The sequence below is a fragment of the Ovis aries genome, chromosome 1, assembly GCF_016772045.2.
Source record: "Ovis aries strain OAR_USU_Benz2616 breed Rambouillet chromosome 1, ARS-UI_Ramb_v3.0, whole genome shotgun sequence".
Lineage (NCBI taxonomy): Eukaryota > Metazoa > Chordata > Mammalia > Artiodactyla > Bovidae > Ovis > Ovis aries.
In genome coordinates this window covers 251,990,751-252,011,770 of record NC_056054.1, presented here as the reverse complement: position 1 = coordinate 252,011,770, position 21,020 = coordinate 251,990,751, and the positions used below count along the sequence as shown (strand labels likewise).

General features: G+C 42.3%; 1 long non-coding RNA gene across 1 annotated transcript; it reads left to right on the top strand.

Moving 5' to 3' along the window:
* The first annotated feature begins 2,399 nt into the window (after positions 1-2,399).
* On the top strand, positions 2,400-19,829 carry LOC121817311 (uncharacterized). The gene is made up of 3 exons (XR_006057171.2): positions 2,400-6,875; positions 17,428-17,604; positions 19,217-19,829. It is a non-coding gene; the product is annotated as an uncharacterized LOC121817311 (long non-coding RNA).
* Positions 19,830-21,020: the final 1,191 nt, after the last annotated feature.

Below are 21,020 nucleotides of genomic sequence, written 5' to 3'. Positions count from 1 at the left end.
TAAATTCTTCATCTGTGGCCTTGCAGTGTCTGTGGCTGTTTTCAAAATGAGGTGGCCTTTTTTAAAAATAACATCTTTTAAAAAAAAAAACATTTATAACTTGGCTCTTTTCATTTTATTTTTTTGGCATACTGCATGGCTTGTGGGAACTTAGTTCCCCAACCAGAAATTGAACCTGGGCCATGAGCAGTGAGAGTGTGGAGTCCTAACCACTGGACCTCCAGAGAATTCCCGAGGTAGCCTTGTATTTGTCACTCCCAGCACAGATTTCTAAGCAGCCTTCAGTGAGAGTTAAAAAAAGAAGAAGAAAAAACCCCAGGGATGCAGTTTCAGTTCAGTTCAGTCGCTCAGTCGTGTCCAACTCTTTGCGACCCCATGAATCACAGCACGCCAGGCCTCCCTGTCCATCACCAACACCCAGAGTTCACTCAGACTCACATCCATCGAGTCTGTGATGCCATCCAGCCATCTCATCTTCTGTTGTCCCCTTCTCCTCCTGCCCCAAATCCCTTCCAGCATCAGAGTCTTCTCCAAAGAGTCAACTCTTCTCATGAGATGGCCAAAGTACTGGAGTTTCAGCTTTAGCATCATTCCTTCCAAAGAAATCCCAGGGCTGATCTCCTTCAGAATGGACTGGTTGGATCTCCTTGCAGTCCAAGGGACTCTCAAGAGTCTTCTCCAACACCACAGTTCAAAAGCATCAATTCTTCAGCGCTCAGCCTTCCTCACAGTCCAACTCTCACATCCATACATGACCACAGGAAAAACCATAGCCTTGACTAGACGGACCTTAGTCGGCAAAGTAATGTCTCTGCTTTTGAATATACTATCTAGGCTGGTCATAACTTTTCTTCCAAGGACTAAGCGTCTTTTAATTTCATGGCTGCAATCACCATCTGCAGTGACTTTGGAGCCCCCCAAAATAAAGTCTGACACTGTTTCCACTGTTTCCCATCTATTTCCCATGAAGTGATGGGACTGGATGCCATGATCTTTGTTTTCTGAATGTTGAGCTTTAAGCCAACTTTTTCACTCTCCACTTTCACTTTCATCAAGAGTCTCTTTAGCTCCTCTTCACTTTCTGCCATAAGGGTGGTGTCATCTGCATGTCTGAGGGGTGCAGTTTAGCATCATAAAAAAAAAAAAACGCTCCCAACAAATCAAGTATTTTGTCACAGACCAATAGTGATTTTCTTTGTTTATTAAAGGGTCTGAGGTCTTCTCACAAACTACTTTTTTCCTCTTGCACTAATGAAATCAATCCTGAATATTCAATAGAAGGACTGATGCGCAAGCTGAAGCGCCAATACTTTGGTCACATGATGTGAAGAGTCGACTCATTAGATAAGACCCTGATGCTGGGAAAGATTGAAGGCAAGAGGAGAAGTGGGTGACAGAGGACGAGATGGTTGGATGGCATTATTGACTCAATGGACATGAGTTTGAGCAGGCTCTGGGAAATGGGGAAGGATAGGGAAACCTGGCTTGCAGTCCATGGGGCCTCAAATAGTCAGACAAGACTGAGCGACTGAACAACAACACAACTTTCACACAGAACTACCCTGTAGCTTACACCTCCTGCAGGCTCAGCTGCAGTAAGGAATGTATGTAACTCCTCCCAGCTTACCTGCCTTCCCCGGCAGTCAATTCCCAACACCTTGTCTATAGGTATTATCTCTCTCTCTCTCTTTTTTCTTTTGTATTATCTCTCTTTCACAGAAGAAACTGGAACTTTGAGAAGTTAAATGACTTTGCCTGCGGTCCAAAAGACACTAGGAAGAGGCCCTGAAAACTCAGCTTTTTTCCCTCCCACCTTGGGTCCCGGCTCTCACCCCATCAGCTATCTTGACCTGCATCTGTTGCCTTCCTTAAGGCAACACACACTTTCTCCAGAATCCTTGGAGCCTTCATCAGTCAGTCACTTCTGAATAAATAGCTAACTCCTTAGGACTCTTCTGCCTTAGGTTCATTTTGTCTTTCATGTCTTTTTCAGGCATCAGATTATCATTGTGGTTCCTCAAGTCTTGAATTCTGTAGAACTTCCCTGGTGGTTCAGTGGTTAAGACTTCATGCTGCCAACACAGGGGTTACAGGTTTGATCCCTGGTTGGGGAACTAAGATCCTGAGTGCTGCACAGACACAGCCAAAAAAATAGACTTAAATCTTAGCTCTGCTGCTTGCTAGCTCTGTGACTTCCTGGGTCTCACTTTACTCATCTGCAAAATGGACAGAGAAACAGTTTTAATGTCACGAGATTGTTTTGAAAGACAATATGGTTGTAAAGAGCTTATTAATATCAGGCCACACATTTAATAAGTATTAGCTATTTTTTGGATTTACTACATATTCTCTTTCACTTGAAAGAAATTCTTTCCCTCATGTATTTTTTATGATGAATGGGAATATCAGCTTAGTATCTGTTCTGTCCATCTCTTCAAAGTGGTGTCATACTTTTTCTTCAAATGACGCAAAGAAGACCTCCAGCCTTTTTCCATTTCCCTTGTAGCTACACATTGCCCATCGTTATACAGGTTATTTCTTTTCCTCATAGCACAACTGAGGGTAGAAACACAGTTTAGGATGTTTTCATGGACAAATCTTTTTTGTTCCCTTCTAGTTATATTGAAAAGAAAAAAAAAAAATCTCTCCTGTTACAGAAACGCTGGGCTCGTTGGTAGTCAGGAGCTGGAAAGAGCAAGGGGGATATCAGGGGGGTTTTCAGCTCCCGAGTCATAGAACACATCCCTTTCCCATTCTCAGTTCCAGCATCTCCTTGCCTTCTGTCCTCATCACAGTCCTCTTCAGTTCAGTTCAGTTCAGTTGCTCAGTCGTGTCGGACTCCCTGGAACTCCATGAATCGCAGCATGCCAGGCCTCCCTGTCCATCTCCTGGAGTTCACTCAGACTCACGCCCATTGAGTCAGTGATGCCATCCAGCCATTTCATCCTCTGTTGTCCCCTTCTCCTCCTGCTCCCAATCCCTCCCAGCATCAGAGTCTTTTCCAATGAGTCAACTCTTTGCATGAGGTAGCCAGAGTAGGTAACTGCATTCCTGAGGGGCCCGCTGTTCCTTCTGTGCTCTCTGAGGTGCTTCCAAGAGCAGCCCCCCTGGTAACCTGATTCCTCTTTCCCCACTGAAGTCAGTCTCCCAGTCCCACTCCCTCTTCCTCCTACCTTGGCTTGCCCCTCGGCCTTTCCTTCTACACCTTTAACCATCCAACAGTACTCATGGAGTGCTAGTCACATTCAAGCACTTTCGGGCACTAAGGAATCAGAGGAGTACAAGGCCAACCCTTGGAGGCTACTGTCTTCCCTTTAGTGATGGGAGTGAGCGTAATCTCTGCTCTGAAATTACTTGTACCTTTTTTTTTTTTTTAAGCTCTTTCTACTTACTACTACTTAAGGACTTCCCTGGTGGCTCAGACGGTAAAGCATCTGCCTACAATGTGGGAGATCCAGGTTCGATCCCTGGGTCGGAAAGATCCTCTGGAGAAGGAAATGGCAACCCACTCCAGTGCTCTTGCCTGCAGGCTCAGCTGCAGTAAGGAATGTATGTAACTCCTCCCAGCTTACTTGCCTTCCCCGGCAGTCAATTCACAACACCTTGTCTATAGGTATTATCTCTCTCTTTCTCTTTTTTCTTTTGTATTATCTCTCTTTTACAGAAGAAACTGGAACTTTGAGAAGTTAAATGACTTTGCCTGCGGTCCAAAAGACACTAGGAAGAGGCCCTGAAAACTCAGCTCTTTTCTCTCCCACCTTGGGTGCCGGCTCTCACCCCATCAGCCATCTTGACCTGCATCTGTTGCCTTCCTTAAGGCAACACACACTTTCTCCAGAATCCTTGGAGCCTTCATCAGTCAGTCACTTCTGAATCGATAGCGAACTCCTTAGGACTCTTCTGCCTTGGGTTTGTTTTGTCTTTCGTGTCTTTTTCAGGCATCAGATTATCATTGTGGTTGATCATTTGAATGTGGAGTGAGATCCTCAAGTCTTGAATTCTGTAGAACTTCCCTGGTGGTTCAGTGGTTAAGACTTCATGCTGCCAACACAGGTGTTACAGATTTGATCCCTGGTTGGGGAACTAAGATCCCGAGTGCTGCACAGACACAGCCAAAAAACAGACTTAAATCTTAGCTCTGCTGCTTGCTAGCTCTGTGACTTTCTGGGTCTCACTTTACTCATCTGCAAAATGGACAGAGAAACAGTTTTAATGTCACGAGATTGTTTTGAAAGACAATATGGTTGTAAAGAGCTTATTAATATCAGGCCACACATTTAATAAGTATTAGCTATTTTTTGGATTTACTACATATTCTCTTTCACTTGAAAGAAATTCTTTCCCCCATGTATTTTTTATGATGAATGGGAATATCAGCTTAGTATCTGTTCTGTCCATCTCTTCAAAGTGGTGTCATACTTTTTCTTCAAATGACGCAAAGAAGACCTCCAGCCTTTTTCCATTTCCCTTGTAGCTACACATTGCCCATCGTTATACAGGTTATTTCTTTTCCTCATAGCACAACTGAGGGTAGAAACACAGTTTAGGATGTTTTCATGGACAAATCTTTTTTGTTCCCTTCTAGTTATATTGAAAAGAAAAAAAAAAAATCTCTCCTGTTACAGAAACGCTGGGCTCGTTGGTAGTCAGGAGCTGGAAAGAGCAAGGGGGATATCAGGGGGGTTTTCAGCTCCCGAGTCATAGAACACATCCCTTTCCCATTCTCAGTTCCAGCATCTCCTTGCCTTCTGTCCTCATCACAGTCCTCTTAGGTAATTGCATTCCTGAGGGACCCACTGTTCCTTCTGTGCTCTCTGAGGTGCTTCCAAGAGCAGCCCCCCTGGTAACCTGATTCCTCTTTCCCCACTGAAGTCAGTCTCCCAGTCCCGCTCCCTCCTCCCCCTACCTTGGCTTGCCCCTCAGCCTTTCCTTCTACACCTTTAACCATCCAACAGTACTCATGGAATGCTGGTCACATTCAAGCACTTTCGGGCACTAAAGAATCAGAGGGGTACAAGGCCAACCCTTGGAGGCTACTGTCTTCCCTTTAGTGATGGGAGTGACTGTAATTTCTGCTCTGAAATTACTTGTACCTTTTTTTTTTTTTTTTAGCTCACTCTATTTATTACTTCCTTTTCTGCTACTTACTACCTCTACAACTATGGACTACTTACTATACCTCTCAGGGTGGGTTCATTCATCAGTGAAAGGAGGGATTAAAGTAGCAATCCCAGTGCCTAGCCACACATGTGTTATCAGGAGTAAATGAGATAACATGCAAGGTGCCCACCCAGCCTGGTGCCTGGCACATACACAATGCCCAGGAAATGTCATGACTCTCATGTATTATTATTGAACTCTGTCTACACTGCAGAAACCAGTGGGGTGTACCACTTTATTTATGCAAAGTTTTTTCCTACTCTTTTTTCCTTTCCCACAATATTTAAATAGAAAAACTACTTTAAAATATATATGTATATACAAATTTTTAAATTTTAGTCTGCACAGCACAGCATGCAGAATCTTAGTTGTCCATCCAGGGACTGAATCCTGGCCCTTGCAGTGGAAGTGCCGAGTCTTAATCACTGGACTGCCAGAGAAGTTCCAAGTTCTGTATATTTTTAAGTCAATTATCTAGTCATTATTTCTTAAGGTCTAGATTCACCTGATAATCTCTCCAAGTTTCTGTGGTGTCATGTTATGTCACGTTTCATTCAGTAGTGTCTGACTCTTTGCAATCCCAAAGACTGTAACCCGCCTGGCTTCTCTGTCCACGGAATTCTCCAGGCAAGAATACTGGAGTAGGTAGTCATTCCCTTCTTCAGGGGATCTTCCCAACCCAGGGATTGAACCCGGGTCTCCTACACTGTAGGCAGATTCCTTACTACCTGAGCCACCAGGGAAGCCTTGTGTCTGTACAGACCCAGTGAAATCCCAGAATAATAAACAGGAGAGGGGTGGGTCCACATTCTCAGGGTCAACAAATGTTTCAACCCAGATAAGAGTGGGCAAAGAGTATACAAGAAATGACTGAATTCTAAAGCTGTGGTCTATGTGTACTTAGGGTCTTAGAAGTTCAGAACTGAGAGAAATCTATGAGAGCTTTGAAATCACCCTCACATTTTTGTATTAAAAAAAAAAAAAAATCAAGGACCAGGGAGGAAGGCCAAGGTGCCATGGTCAAGGTCACACAGAGAGGTCATGGCAGAGCAAGACCTTTTGATATTTCCTCTTTTGTGAGTTCCCCTTCATTATGTGGACAGGATAATAGATTAAAAAATGAAAATTTAGTCCATTGCTTCTATATGGGGGAATGGCCCAGGGGATTCTGTGGACAAGCAGATGTAAAGCCTTATGATCATGAGTAGTCTTGCTACTGATAGCTCAGACTACTAACTTCCAGGACTTCCCTGGTGGACCAGTGGTTAAGATTCTGCACTCTCAATGCAGGGGACCTGGGTTCAGTCCCTGGTCAGAGAACTAGATCCCATGTGCTGCAACTACAACCCAACACAGCACCCCCAAAATAAAAAAAAACACTGATTGCCTGCCTCTTGGACTGCTTTGTGCCAGGCACTGTGTGCATCCCTCATTTCATCCTCGCTCCACTCTTGAGGGTAAATGTTATTCTGCCCTGAGGACACTGATGCTCAAGGAGGCTAAACACGCCCGTGGTCCTAGTGGACCCAGGTTGATACTAAGATCTGCGCATCTTCAAAGAACTTGTGGTTTTCTCCTGTGTCATGCAGATATTTTGTGCTCAGAACAGAGTCCTTGAGAAAGTGACAGAGAGATCAACAGTGTGAAGGAAAAGTTCCAGAGGGAGAGGGCAAAGAGGATCTGGAGGACCCATTCAAGAAGCCCTCCTGGAAGAAGTAAGTCTGTAAAGAATTGAATGAATGTGTGTTGGAGGGAGAGAGGTGACAATAACAAGACATGTCTCGTCTATCAGTGGGTTTTCTTATATTTGATTTTTTGTGTTAAATAATAATCAAGTTTGCTGTCTTTATAAATTTTAAGACTATAAAATGAGGCAAGACTGGCTTTTTCTCTCAGCATAATTTCTTTTATTTACATGATATTCTCGAACAGACAAAAGTATAGTTGTTAAGAGTCAAGGGTGGGGGGAGAAGATGTGGATGACAAAGTGGCATGGGACATTTTTGCCTGGGGGACTGTTCTGTGTCCTGAGGGTAGAAGCGCTCACACCCACGTATACGCTGTTAATATGCATAGAGGTATACCTCCAAAAAGGCAATTGTACTGCATTTTCCAACTGATGAAAAAACAAAATGTTATAAAATAAGGCACGGAAACTCACTGATGAGCACTTAGATTCCGATCACTAGGAAACAAAGGGATCTAGTTAAATTAGCCCACCCTTTGGTCTGTCATTCAAGGCCCCTCAGTGTCCAGTCTGGTGCCCAGCTGACAGCTGACCTCCCTATGTTTCCAGCTGAGGAACAGGGGCTGGTTCCATCCAAGTGCAGCCTCCAGCTCTTCCATGGCGCCATTCGTCCATCTGAGCCTGGAGGAACGGGAGGAAGGGGTGAGGGGGGATCATCTTCAGGTAGGAAATGCACCTCTCACTCACAATATATAGTATTTACAAGAAGCCTTTGTCACCACAGAGTATGCATGGCATTTCCCCTAAATCTATTCTCTTCTGAAATTAAACACAGGTAAAGAGATTCTCTAAAACAGGATGGGACTCTAAAGTAGCATTAAACCCTCTTGCAACTATAATAGCCACTGATACCATTTACTGAGTGTCTCCTCAGGGGATCAGGAATTTTCTCTGTCTGCATTGTCTGATTTATCCCTCACCATCAGCCTTCAAGGGAGGAGAACCATTGCTCACACAAGGAAATTCAAGCTCAGAGAGGTGGCACCGCCTGCCAGAGGTCACAAGGCTGGGCCCTGGCAGAGCTGGGCTTTTCATCTTGGTCTCTGTCCCCAGGAGCTGGTGTGCTTGCTCTGAGTTCCAAAGGGGCCACCCCAGTCCTACCAAGCAGCCAGCCCTGGCCCACCCCTCCTCCTACCCCTCCTCCCCAGTTCCCACCACTGGCAACGCCACTTCCCACTCTGCCTTGCTCGTCTCCCCCTACCCTCAATTTGTCCCTGCTCTCACTCCTCCCTTTTAAGAGATTTGTCCTTGCTTTGAATCCATCTGTTCCCAGCTCTCCATCCTTCCCTGTTGTGCTCTGAGAACCAGTAGCTTGGAAACAGGGAAGAAACACACTAAGTTGGAAGAAGATGAGTGCCTGGTACTTATTCCATGTGGTTCTCCACGCTTGTCCTTACAGACCTTGTTATAAACAGTGGGCAAGATTTATAGGCTGTTGACTGGGAATCAGAAACTATTATTCTGTCTCTTTCTCTTTATACATAGATATGAATGTTGGAGGGAACCACAGTCCTTATCTTGTCCAAGCTCTAGGGACTGCAGAAAATCTTCTGGGCAGACCTAGGAATCTAGTGGTGTAGTTCCATGGTACGTAAAGTGGGTGTATCTGCATCAACTGGAATCTTGTTAGCAATGCAGATTCTCAGGCCCCTGCCCAGACTTGCTGAACCGGAAACTCTGGAGGTGGAGCCCAGCAATCTGGGTTTTAACAAGACCTCAAGCTGTTTCTGCAGTAACATGTTTTTGAGATTTACAGATGGAAACTAGTGCTTCTAACACCTTTATGTGCATAAAAATTACCTGAAGATAGGGTTGCCAGATTTAGCAAATATTTTTTATTTTATAGGTATGTTTATGGGACATACTTATACTAAAGAAAAATAACAAAAACCTTTCCTTGTTTAATCTGAAATGGAAATGTAATTGCCTATCTTGTATTTTATCTGGCAGTTCTGCCTGAGGTCCAGCTTCTGATTCAGTGGTTCTGATGTGAAACCTGAGATTCAGCATTTCTAACAAACTCCCTGGTGAGGCCAGAGCTGCCAAACCATGCTGACAGCAAGGACCTAGAGCTACTTGTTAAATGCAGATTCCTGAACCTTCCCCCAACCTACTGATTCAGAACATCCAAGGAAGACATTGATTTGGACTATTTGGCTATGTGTTCTGAGTCACGAACATTCCATCTACAATTATTCCTGAATTCTATAAGTTCAGGTCTTAACCTTTACATGTAACTCCATACACACAATAGGTTAGCGGAGGTGAGCCAAGAATGGGGGGCTCTGCTGAAAGACAGGAGAGGAAGGGAGGCTCGCAGAGGAAAATGGAGAACTCACCAAGGGAGTGGAGGACCCAGGAAACTGGAGGTCTGGTGCATCTGTAACCGAGGGAGCAAAACTCAGGGCTGCTGGCCTCCCAGGCTCACCAAAGACAATCAGACCTTATCAAAGTGGACCACGCTTGTGGGTAGATTTATCGAACCCTCTTGCATTAAGAACTCTGCTTGTTTTGTTCAGTCACTCTGTCATGTCTAACTCTGCGACCGCATGGAGAGCAGCACGCCAGGCTTCCCTGTCCTTCACTATCTCCCAGAGTTTGCTCAAACTCATATTCATTGAGTCAAGGATGCCATCCAACCATCTCATCCTCTGTCACCCACTTCTCCTCCTGCCCTCAATCTTTCCCAGCACCAGGGTCTTTTCCAATAAGTTGCTTCTTCGTACCAGGTTGCCAAAGAACTGGAGCTTCAGCTTCAGCATCTGAACTGTATGGATTTTATCTTATTTCAGTTTATTCTCAAACAATGTTTAAAGTTGGAGATTCGTCCTCTCATTTAGTAGATGAAGAGCCCAAGGGAGCTAGTCCAAGGTCATACAGCTGTTAGGTCCTTGAGTCAGGATTTGAATACAGGTCTGTGACCCGAGTGCTCTCCGCTGCACGTGTCACTCTGGATTCTTATGTTTATGGAAGGTGCTGAAGCACAATGGTGGCTCCAGGAGCAACTAGCCACTGCCCTCCACAACTGCAGCCACAGGCTCTTTTCTCATGGCATCTGCCTTCAGCCCCCTCCCTGCTGGGCCTCTCCACCCCGTCAGATGACACCCCAGAGCATCACCCACACAGACCCAGCCTGCTCCATGACTCACCGACTGGCTTGTTTCTCCTGAGGAGCATGGCCTGCATGATGGAAGCTTCTCGAGAGCCCTGAGCCCCCCACTTCATTAGACCCATTGACCTCCTCTTCTTGCTGTTGTGGGATTAGTCATGTGTTTATTCTTGATGCACTTTTGTTTCCTTTCATCTTCCAGAACAGTCTTTTCAGTTTAAGTTTCTACCTGGACATGATGAAATTCCAGGCATGTTCTCAACTCTATCTCAGGTTTCAAAGTGTATTAGTTTGAAGAATTTCTCTCCACCCAAGGAAATGATATTGGTCTGAGCCAGGTTGAAAGAGTCAGAGGTCTCAGTCTCACCACTGTGGATGAGATGTCAGAATTTCAAACTCACAATCTTATTGACTCCTCGTCCTTTTGTTCTTTGCTGTACTTGTCATGAGAGTTGAGTTTGTGTAATTTGGAGGGGTGGCTGATTGGCTCTGGTTTGATTATGACCTATTTGTCATTTAATTAATAAAAGCAGCAGCCAACTGACAGATGGCTTAAGGACATCCTAGCAACTCCTGCTACTCCAAAGCCCAGGCAATTATTTGGGTTTTAGAAAAATCAGATCATCAGCTTGGGATGGATGTTGTTTTGCCTTTAAGCAAGCTCTAGCCATCCTCTGTAGAGTCCACCAGTGAAAAGAATAACCAAGAAACACACAGCTTTCTTCAAGGATGGGAAAGGGAAAGAAAAGTCCCATTTCTCCAGTATTTAGGTTGTGTCAGGCACTTAACTAATTTAATCTTCTCAATAGCTTTAAGTTATAGATCTTTAGTTAGTCCAGTTCAGTTGCTCAGTCGTGTCTGACTATTTGAAACCCCATGGACTGCAGCATTCCAGGCTTCCCCATCCATCGCTAACTCCTAGAGCTTACTCAAACTCATGTCCATCGAGTCGGTGATGCCATCCAACCATCCCATCCTCTGTCATCCGCTTCTCTTCTTACCTTCCATCTTTCCAAGCATCAGGCTCTTTTCCAGTGAGTCAGTTCTTCACATCAGGTGGCCAAAGTATTGAAGTTTCAGCTTCAGCATCAGTCCTTCCAATGAATATTCAGGACCGATTTCCTTTAGGATGGACTGGTTAGATCTCCTTGCAGTCCAAGGGACTCTTAAGGGTCTTCTCCAACACCACAGTTCAAAAGCATCAATTCTTTGGAACTCAGCTTTCTTTATAGTCCAACTCTCACATCTATACATGACCACTGGAAAAATCATAGCTTTGACTAGATGCACCTTTGTTGGCAAAGGAATGTCTCTGCTTTTTAATATGCTGTCTAGGTTGGTCATAGCTTTTCTTCCAAGGAGCAAAGGTCTTAATTTCATGGCTGCAGTCACCATCCGCACTGATTTTGGAGCTCCCAAAAATAAAGTCTGACACTGTTTCCATTGTTTCCCCATATAAATGCCATGAGGTGATGGGACCAGATGCCATGATCTTAGTTTTCTGAATGATGAGTTTTAAGTCAATTTTTCACTCTCATCTTTCACGTTCATCAAGAGGCTCTTTAGTTCTTCGCTTTCTGCCCTAAGAGTGGTGTCATCTGCATATCTGAGGTTATTGATATTTCTCCCGGCAATCTTGATTCCAGCTTGTGCTTCATCCAGCCCAGCATTTCTCATGATGTAATCTGCACATTAGTTAAATAAGCAGGGTGACAGTATACAGCCTTGATGTACTCCTGTCCTGATTTGGAACCAGTCTGTTGTTCCACGCCCAGTTCTAACTGTTCCTTCTTGACCTGCATTCAGATTTCTCAGGAGGCGGGTCAGGTGCTCTGGTATTCCCATCTCTTGAAGAATTGTCCAGAGTTTGTTGTGATCCACACAGTCAAAGGCTTTGGCGTAGTCAATAAAGCAGAAGTAGATGTTTTTCTGGAACTCTCTTCCTTTTTCAGTGATTCAACAGATGTTGACAATTTGATCTCTGGTTCGTCTACCTTTTCTAAATCCAGCTTGAACATCTGGAAGTTCATGGTTCATGTACTATTGAAGCCTGGCTTGGAGAATCTTGAGCATTATTTGCTAGTGTGTGAGATGAGTGCAATTGTGAGGTAGTTTGAACATTCTTTGGCTTTGCCTTTCTTTGGGATTGAAATTAAAACTGACCTTTTCCAATCCTGTGGCCACTGCTGAGTTTTCCAAATTTGCTGGCATATTGAGTGAGGCACTTTCACAGCATCATCTTTTAGGATTTGAAATAGCTCAATTGGAATTCCATCATCTCCACTAGCTTTGTTTATAGTGATGATTCCTAAGGCCCACTTGACTTCACATTCCAGGATATCTGGCTCTAGGTGAGTGATCACATCATCATGATTATCTGGGTCGTGAAGACCTTTTTTGTACAGTTCTTCTGTGTATTCTTCCCACCTCTTTTTAATATCTTCTGCTTCTGTTAGATCCATACCATTTCTGTCCTTTATTGTGCCCATCTTTGCATGAAATGTTCCATTGGTATCTCTAATTTTCTTGAAGAGATGTCTAGTCTTTCCCTTTCTATTTTTTTTTCTTTATTTCTTTGCACTGATCACTGAGGAAGGCTTTCTTATCTCTCCTTGCTATTCTTTGGAACTCTGCATTCAAATGGGCATATCTTTCCTTTTCTCCTTTGCCTTTCACGTCTTTCTTTTCTCAGCTATTTGTAAGGCCTCCTCGGACAACTATTTTGTCCTTTTGCAATCCTTTTTCTTGGGGATGGTCTTGATCACTGCCTCCTATACAGTGTTATGAACCTCTGTCCATAGTTCTTCAGATATTGTCTATCTGATCTAATCCCTTGAATCTATTTGTCACTTCCAGTGTATAAGCATAAGGGATTTGATTTAGGTCATACCTGAATGGTCTAGTGGTTTTCCCTACTTTCTTCAATTTAAGTCTGAATTTGGCAATAAGGAGTTCATGATCTGAGCCACAGTCAGCTCCCGGTCTTGTTTTTGCTGACTATATAGAGCTTCTCCATCTTTGTCTTACTAGGAAAAGATCTATTTAGCATAGATCTTACTATCCCCATTTTACAGATTACAGAGTCTAGCCCCAGAGGTTAAGAAACCTGCCCCAAGTTCAAACAACCAGAAAATGACAAGCCTGGGATAAGAATTCAAGTCTGTCTGATTTCAAAGTCATTGTGTTTTCATTCTGGGTAGGTTGGAGAACTTCTTCATTTAGCCCAAAAATTAAAAAACTTTTTTTTAAAAATCATTTCTGTGTTTTTTAATGGGTAGAATATGTGTTATTTAAAGTACTGAGGCTCTTAGTCAACCAGGTATCAATACTCACCAAAAGCTCTGCTAGTAAGTGGGAAATACAGGAAATATATTAAGAAGTGTAGATCAGTGGAATAATACAGGGTTCTGAGAAACAGCCCTAGATATCAGTGGGGGAAGTGATAGACTATTTAATAAATGGTATTGGGACCACTGACTTTTCAAATAAGATAAAGTTAAATTCTTATCTTATACTATACATAAAAACTAACTCCAGGCAGCATATATATTTAAAATTTTAAGCAAGAAAAAATATATAGGAGAATATCTTCGTGATCTTAAGGCAAGGAAAACCCCAAAAATAGAAAAAATAATGGGAAATATTGGTAAGTGGGGCTGCCATACACTATATGCAGGTCAGGAAACAACAGTTAGAAGTGGACGTGAAACAACAGACTGGTTCCAAATAGGAAAAGGAGTATGTCAAGGCTGTATATTGTCACCCTGCTTATTTAACCTACATGCACAGTACATCATGAGAAACGCTGGGCTGGAAGAAGCACAAGCTGGAATCAGATTGCTGGGAGAAATATCAATAACCTCAGATATGCAAATGACACCACCCTTATGGCAGAAAGTGAAGAGGAACTAAAAGCCTCTTGATGAAAGTGAAAGAGGAGAGTGAAAAAGTTGGCTTTAAGCTCAACATTCAGAAAACCAAGATCATGGCATCCAGTCCCATCACTTCATGGGAAATAGATGGGGAAACAGTGTCAGACTTTATTTTGGGGGGCTCCAAAATCACTGCAGATGGTGATTGCAGCCATGAAATTAAAAGATGCTTACTCCTTGGAAGAAAAGTTATGACCAACCTAGAGAGCATATTCAAAAGCAGAGACATTACTTTGCCAACAAAGGTCCGTCTAGTCAAGGCTATGGTTTTTCCTGTGGTCATGTATGGATGTGAGTTGGACTGTGAAGAAAGCTAAGTGCCAAAGAATAGATGCTTTTGAACTGTGGTGTTGGAGAAGATCTTGAGGGTCCCTTGGACTGCAAGGAGATCCAACCAGTCCATTCTGAAGGAGATCAACCCTGGGATTTCTTTGGAAGGAATGATGCTAAAGCTGAAACTCCTGTACTTTGGCCACCTCATGTGAAGAGTTGACTCATTGGAAAAGACTCTGATGCTGGGAGGGATTGGGGGCAGGAGGAGAAGGGGACAGAGGATGAGATGGTTGTATGGCATCACCGACTCGATGGACATGAGTTTGAGTGAATTCTGGGAGTTGGTGATAGACAGGGAGGCCTGGCCTGCTGCGATTCCTGGGGTCGCAAAGAGTCGGACACGACAGAGCAACTGAACTGAACTAATACATTTTAAATTTTTTGTAGAATAAAAGGCCCCACTTACAAGGTTAAAAGATGAGAAGCAGGCTGAGAGAAGATAATGACAAGACATATAACAGTCAAGATTAGTACTGAGAATGTTTTAAAAAACACAAATCAATACCCCCAAGACAGATAGCTTAGTAAATAAGTAAGCAAAGATAATGGAGCAAGAATTTCACAAAAGAGAAATGCATATCCCCTACTACACAGAATAAAAAAACAAATTAAAAGATATTCACTTCACAGGGAAATAACAAAAATAATACACTTGTCAAAAATAAAGTAATATTTCATAATTTATTAACTATACATGAGAAAATGAGCCAGTGGAAACTGTCACCTACTACTGGTATTTGTGTAAATTTGTACGGCCATCATGAAACGTATTTGGGTAATTTCAGATTAAAATGGACAGTGAGCATGGCCACTCAGAAAGCCACTTTCAAACAATTTCCTAGAGCCTCTTTCAGGCAGATAGATGCAGGACCAGCTCCATGGGCATGTGTAGTCCCACAGTTCTGTGGCCTTGGGAGGGCCCTGTGCTTGGTTTCATGGTCTGCTTTCACCATTTTGAAATTCTTGACAGTTTTGAACTTGTGCTTTTAACTGAAGTTCCGTGGGATGGTGGAGTGTGTCCTGGGCAGAGGAGGTGGGTGTAATATACATGCCTCCATTGCTTATTAACATTCAGATCATTCCCTGAACACAACATTCTAGTGGAACTATGATGTGGGAAAGTTTAGCAGGGCCCAGATGGAATAAGGTTAAGCATGTGATGTCAACAACAGAGTAATCGTGAAGCTGACATTCCCAAGAGGTCACACTTCTCTTGAACCAGAACTTGCTTCAAATGCAGAAAGAAGACCGCAGCAACCAGGGACCTCTGTCTTAGCCTTTCTCACTCGCATTACTTCCCTGTACCAACCAACAACTTACCCTGAAAATGATGACACAGAAGGAAAGGGAAAGACAGAACACCTCAATTCCTTTTGATCTCAGTGCTTCCTTACTCATCAGTAAGTCAAAGGCAGAGCGTGGGTAGAAGGTGCCGGAGTTATAAAAAAAAAAAAAAAATGAAAACACTTCTAGTAATTTTATGCAGTGTTTCTACTTTTCCTGGTACAAATAGTACATACCTATACAGGAGCTGCAAGATTAAAGTTGTAGGATTTCAGTGATTTCCTATAAGTGTTAAGTATGCTTACATTTGCATTTAAAACTGGCATTGTATAATATATTATATACCATTGAAAGGTAAAATTCCTGATAATAATCTTCATTTCTCATCTTTCTTAGAGCAGTATTAGGATGGAAAATTTAAAAAGTTTGTTACAAGTTGAGAGAAAGAGAGATCATGGAAGAAAAGAAAAGGTTTTATATTTTAGTTCCTCTAACAGCTCTTTCCCCCTACATTTTCCATAGCAGGCAGGGGCCAGCCCTACAGCTCCATTTTGCACTAGCCAGCCCTGTGTAGTTGCACATGGGAACATGAACAAGAATGTCCATTTAAGCGAAGTTGTAAAGGTGAAAAAATAGAAACAATTCAAAGTCCAGGAATAAATGATGGGATAGATTATGGCATAGTCAATAGGATGGAATAAATATATTGACCAAATTTGTGGGTACATAGTGAAGATAAAAAACAAGGCTAAAAAAAGAAAAAGAAATGCTGCTCATATATAAGTATACCATAAACTTTAATTAACAAAATTATTTAAAATATTTTTTAAAGGCTGAGAAAAAAATAAAACTGGAGGGCATTACACAAAGTATGCAATCATGCATCTATTTACTTGTATAAAGCACCCACAAAATTTATTATCTATGGATACATTTTTATGTATATATAGAAACACTGACCAGGCACACACCAAGTTCATGATAGTGACTTTATTTAGGGAGAGAGAGAGAGAAAGAATAGGGCCAGGAAGAGGATGATGGAGGAGTTTATTTTAAATCTTTTATTTCTTAAGAAACAAAAGTTTATTACAATGAATGTTGCATACATGAGTTTGATACATTGTTCTCAATGGTTTCCATATTTGTTTAATTTTTTAAAAACCCTCCTAAGTTTGGTTAGATAGACCGGCTATGTCTCTTACCATCCCTTCAGGCCAAAAGCAATTTCCAAAGAAGAAAAAGAAGCTACAGTGAGAATACAGAGCCACCCCTGTCCCCTTGTGTGTTTCTTTTAACAAGATGCTAAAACATGGCTCTATCTATTTGGCAACATGGGAGATATGGCAGTGAGGCCTGGAGTAAATCTCTCCAGGTTTCGTGAGCAGAGTTTGTGCACAGACCTCTAGAGAATCATTTGGCTGGCAAAGGAAGATACATTATGCATCTGATTTCCAAAATAATACTGTTTTTTTTCTCTCTTGAGTCAAGCATTTTTTTTTTTTTAATATACATGACTTTTACATCCTGCATTTGCTACTAAGAAGTCAGACCCTTTGGAATCATCCATTGCCATCTGGAGGATGGTCACATTCTTGGCCATGGACCAGACCGGAAGGCAGTGGTGATGATAACATGATGCACACAGCCTCTCAGCCCCTGCTCCCATATGGAGCTGGAACAGCTCTTTAAGCTCTGAAGGCTTGAGTTCACTGTAGGCATAATATAAGATGGAAATGACTTTGGTTGCAAAGGCAGGATGTAGTCCATTCATGTAGAAAACCATTGCAATAAAGTGAAAAGAAAGTTAGTCTAGGAAAGTGATGCTTGGTTTGGGTTTTGTTTTACGTGTCCTTCCTTTCCAGACATTGGCTTCATCGCTGGGAACTTGGCTGCTGTTTGACGTCTGGCCCTCTGGAAACAACATGGTACTGATAACAATCCCTGGAAGGTGACCCATTCAAGTTCAGCCCAACATTCTTCTGTCTTGCAGCCCCATCCCTCACCTCCATTGCTCTCCCTCATGAGCAAATCACACACAGGTAAGTAACAGGGGCCTTCCATGTCACTTTTAATTGACATGGCACTTAGTTCACAGCCTGCACCTCTACTATTTTTCTACTGAAACCTCAAAATTTGACAAAGATGAAACATGGCCAGCATCTAAAGGACAATTCAAAATGTCAGTGTCTCTTACATAGAAAATGGAAAGAAAAATAAAAGCTTCTACAAAAAAATTAGATGGCATTTAAAATTATTTTCAATAACTCACCAGTAAGCCCCTTTTCATCCAAGTTGGTTACCAAGATGGAATTAACCCTTTCCAGATAATTTATAGTATCTACCCTAACTTACACTGCAAATTCACAAAACAGTGAAGGCTTTTCTCCCTGACATCTGTAGACTGCCGCAGTGGACTTGAATTGCCTCCCACTAACTGTTCATTAAGGGTGCAGGGGGCGTGGCAACAGCAGAACCATCAGTAAATAAAGTTGTGGGAGCCTTTTGTGTTTCAAGGTGGAAAACTGATACTGAAAGGGACCTGCTGAGTCAGGGGACCTTCTGTCTGGCTTAGTGCTTTGATGCTGATGGCCAAGCGGTTGGGATCCTGGAACTTTATCAGTGTATATTATACTGTAACTGCATAAAAATCGATATACAATTAGCTATCAATTAATTTAGACTCCTGAAGAGAAGAACAGACAACAAAAAAATCCCTCCCAGAGAACTTACAACCCTATCCACAAATCAGCAATATTCATCTTTGGAATTTGTGATGTGATTTTTATTTCTACCAATTTGCCTCCCTAACTGAGTATGATTTAGACTTCTCTGACAGTTCATTTGCAGTTGGTGTAGATAGTGAGAGGAGAGACCTGGGCAGATGCTTTGAGGAGAGTGGTCAGTTGTGGAGAAATCGAATTTCACCATATATAATCCTCACCAAAGGCTGAGAATCTGCGGACTGGATGCTGATTTGTATTAAGAAAAGAGTGGTTCCTTTGCCTGTTTATAACATCTTTTCTTCCATTGAATCATATCTGTGCCCTGTGAGAGGAGGAGATGAGGGGTGGGAAGCAGTTGTGATTTGTTTCCATTTTGCAGACTGTACTCAGCAATACAGGAGAGTTCTCCCAGACCATGAGAGTCCATGAGACCACATGGCCTATTGCTTGGTAGCTGAGTCCAGTGCCATGAACATCCTAACACCAAGCTCACTTCTGCAGCAAAGCAAAAGTCTACTGACTGAGCACACAGCTGCTGATGACAGGACTCGCTCTAGAGACACAGGAGCACTAAATGTTTGCTGCCCCTGCGAACATACTGGGTACTGTTTGGAGAGAAGCCCCATTGCCCCAGCTGGAATAGCCCTGGCCGTGCAGAACAGTGACTGTGCTCCTTGTCTTATTGCCAATCATTGCTTTTTCCCAACACCTCCTGAAATTAGCATTTTTAAATGTTACTAAATAGTGTTTATATTTACTTTAATATTGCTTAAACTTCATCTAGTAGCTAGGTATACCTTAACCTATCCAATACTAAATAGTGTTTATATTTACTTTAATATTGCTTAAACTTCATCTAGTAGCTAGGTATACCTTAATCTATCTAATTACTATCTTATATAGTTGTTTGACATTGAATTTTTTCCAGTTTTTCAGAATTACAGATAATGCTTTTTTCATACTGAAGAAAAAAAAAAAAGAGTCCCTTGGACAGCAAGGAGATGAAACCAGTCAATCTTAATGGAAATCAGTCCTGAATATTCATTGGAAGGACTGATGCTGAAGCTAAACTCCAACACTTTGACCACCTGATGTGAAGAGACAACTCATTGGAAAAGACTCTGATGCAGGGGAAGATTGAGGGCAGAAGGAGAAGGGGGTGAACAAGGATGAGATGGTTGGATGGTTATCACTAACTCGATGGACATGAGTTTGAGCAAGCTCTAGGAGATGGTGAAGAAGGGAAGTCTGGTGTGCTGCAGTGCATGGGATTGCGAAGAGTTGGACATGACTTAGCAACTAAACAACAACAGATAATTCTACAAAGAATATTCTTGTTTATGGGTTTTTTTTTCTATTGAATTATTTTTTCAGATTTCTTCTCATATGTGTTATCACTAGGTTAAAGTCTAAAATCACTTTAAGTTCCTTTGCATTTTGCTTTCTAAAAAGGATAGTCCAATGTACACTGCCAGTAATGAGTACAGTTGTTTTAAATTTTGTTTTAACTACCTTTATATAATACACTTATTAAAAAGTGCTTTTCTTATTTTTCATTTTGATCTTCTCAAAGTTCTAGCCCTAGACTTCAGGGCCACATCATAATACTATTTGATCTAACTAACCCTCTGCTGTTTTCATGTGAATTCAAGCCCTTGTCAAAGGAAGATAGTGCTGGTTTTCTCTACTGACCTATCCCACTTATGCAAATGGACCTCAAATTCTTCCTTCCTAAGATAAAAGGATATTATCTTCTCCTGGAAAATAGAATCAGTATGGTCTGATTTGGGCTTCCCTGTTAGCTCAGCCTGTAAAGAATCTGTCTGCAATGCAGGAGACCCAGGTTTGATCCCTGGGTTGGGAAGGCCCCCTAGAGAAGGGAATGGGTACACACTCCAGTTTTCTTGCCTGGAGAATTCCATGGACAGAGGAGGCTGGTGGGCTACAGAGCAAAATTAGACATGACTAAGCAACTAACACTTTATTCATGGTCTTCCTGTTAACCAGTCCTTATGCTCTAGTGGTACCCAAGAGTAGGAAGGCTGGAAGAGAACAAAGGAGGGATTCAAAGGCAACAAAGACAGTCTGATCTTTTAAAATAAATTTCCAGTATAGTGGGGTGAGAGGTGGGAGGGAGGATCAGGAGGGAGGGGACATGCATGTACCTCTGGCTGATTCCTGTTGATGTATGGCAGAAACCAACACAATATTGTACAGCAGTTATCCTCCAATTACAAATAAATAAATTTAATTAAAAAATAAACTTCCAGTATAATACAGAAGCACATGCACATACTGGCATACATACCCCTGAGCCTTCCAAATGTTGAAACATTACCTCCAGATGGGTTTGCCCTGAAACTTTTTTTTTAGAAGAAAACCCTAATTCTAGTTTGCTTTCTTGGCAGATGATAAAAGGAGAAGCCATAAGAAAACTTAATATGAAATCAGAAGAGCCAGTAAGTTTCACTAGCCTCTTTCTCAAAAGTAACCAGCACTTATATGTATAAAATTATTACAATATGTACTACTACTATAAACACAGTTCTTGAACTGGAAGTTGACCCAAATTTCTGCTCCCTAAGCTTTCTTCCCTGTGCAGCCCTCTTCTCTCTTTTGCTCACTGTCCCTTGGGTTTTTGCTGCTGCTGCTAGGTCGCTTCATTCGTGTCCGACTCTGTGCGACCCCATAGATGGCAGCCCACCAGGTTCCCCCGTCCCTGGGATTCTCCA